Genomic DNA, 2,028 nt, shown 5'->3' with positions numbered 1-2,028 from the left:
CATTGATGTAACAAGGGGAGAGAATGCAGCACAGTGGGAAGATCACGTGGTCGAGAGAAATCGTGGCAGTGTGTTCTCTCGTGAGAAGAATAGACTGGAGTCTGGGGCAGGAGTCAGGAGTCTACTAGGCTGTGCTCGTCAGTCGTCAAACCAGTATGTGATTAGCAGAAGGGCTTCAGTACGTTCTGCAGGTAAATGAATCAGGCAAAAGCAAAACACCTGTAAAAAACGAGACATGCGAATAACATCTTCAGATAGGCAAAAAGAAATTACCTTAAAGATGAAAATTTCGTTATAAAAAAACCCTACGAAGCAAGAAAGATGGGAAAAAATATTATTGGCAGCTTTATTGTCGAAGATTGCTTGCTATCGAATTGGTATGTTAGATTTCGGGAGAGCTTTCCGTGGCGAGGGTCTTTTTATTACGAGGTCTATTTTCTTGCTAGGATGTTCAATGTTGTTATTAGAATTATAACCTTGGCAGAATCGATGAAAGACCGCACCCAATTTGGCGTTCAACCGGTAAGAGTAGGAACAGCAGCTCGGAACTTTCAGACTATCCCGGTGGTGTTTGATAATGTGGCCCTCTGGAGATGTCCATAAACATTACTGCGGAGGTTGTTTTCTGATTGGAGGGCGGTGATCAGTGGAATTCCCTAGCACTCGGTGTTGGGAGCGCTTCTTTTCCCGTTGTGCTTCGATGAATTGTTTGAAGGGATTAACTGTTTTGTGACAGGATTTACAGATCCTGCAAAGATAGATGGAAGGGCAGGGAGAGCTGAGGAAGCAGGGTGCTTTCAGATGGAATTGGACAGACTTGAATATTAGGCAAATAATTTGCAGAAGGAATATAATGTAGCGAAATGCCCAATCTTACTCTTGGGCTTAAGAAATAAAGACGTGGACTAATTTAACAACGGGGAGAAAATTGAAGGCAGCAGACGTACTGAGCCCCATGGAAGGATTTCCAACGGGAAAATATCCAGAAAGGTGAGGATTACAAATGCAATGTCAGCATCCATCTGCAGAAGACTGGGATATAAAAAAAACACTCTTTTTCAACCTATTTATCAGTAAACCCTCCCTAGTTCCGGCCTGACAAGCACGTGGCACGGTTCGCAATCCAGAGATCACAAACCTGCCGGCCCTCCCCTTTAACTGTGCTCTTAACACCTTGAAATTCTTGCTAGGAACGTCGTCACTCATGTCATTGGCACCTACAGAGACCACGACATCCAGCTGTTCACCCTCCCACTTAAGAATGCTGTAGACTGGGCCGAGATATCTACGAGGTTGTTGCCGACAGAACCTCCTGTCTGCACCACTAACTAACGAATATCCTATCACCACAGAGTGCCGGCCGGTACCCCACACACACACCGCCCACTTCCCTGCTTAGTCACAGCGGCAAACTGAGTGATAGAGACCCAAGCACTGTGACTGAACTCTGTGAGGGCGCTGGATCAGGGATCCAATCGCAGACCCTGCACTGTTCACACTGTGATATTTATTGAGTAACAAATCCCGACGTGCAAACAAAGCCGGCGTCAGAGTTCAGGCAGAGATCAAAACCAGGCAGAGAAATCCCGAACCCAGAAAATGGCCGAGTCGATATTCAGACAGACAGAGCAGAAATAATAATGCTGGAAAGGCTCAGGAAAATTCACTGGCACAATCTGGCAATCAACAGGTGAGAACACAATCTTGATGTACACTGAGAAATTAACAGAGAGGCAGATGATAGGTGGAACACAATGAGACAGAAGTTGCAGCAAAACAGATCATAATGTGAAACAGACGAGAGACGGAGTACTCAGTAATACAGTGTCCGGGGTATAGTGGGATCGGGGACAGAAGCACATGGGGCATGAAAACAAACATGAGCAAGTGGCAATACAAAGCCACAGTCTGGCGGCTTGGAGGAACACACACATTAAAAAAAACGGAAGGTTCAATTAGAAGTACTGACACTCGTTCAGACGTTTCTCCTTCCTGACTGTCATCCTGTCTCCTGTGTCCTGCACATTG

This window comes from Hypanus sabinus, unplaced genomic scaffold, assembly GCF_030144855.1.
Source record: "Hypanus sabinus isolate sHypSab1 unplaced genomic scaffold, sHypSab1.hap1 scaffold_696, whole genome shotgun sequence".
Taxonomy (NCBI): domain Eukaryota; kingdom Metazoa; phylum Chordata; class Chondrichthyes; order Myliobatiformes; family Dasyatidae; genus Hypanus; species Hypanus sabinus.
The sequence above is the reverse complement of the archived record's forward strand: the minus strand, read 5'-3'. Positions refer to the sequence as shown.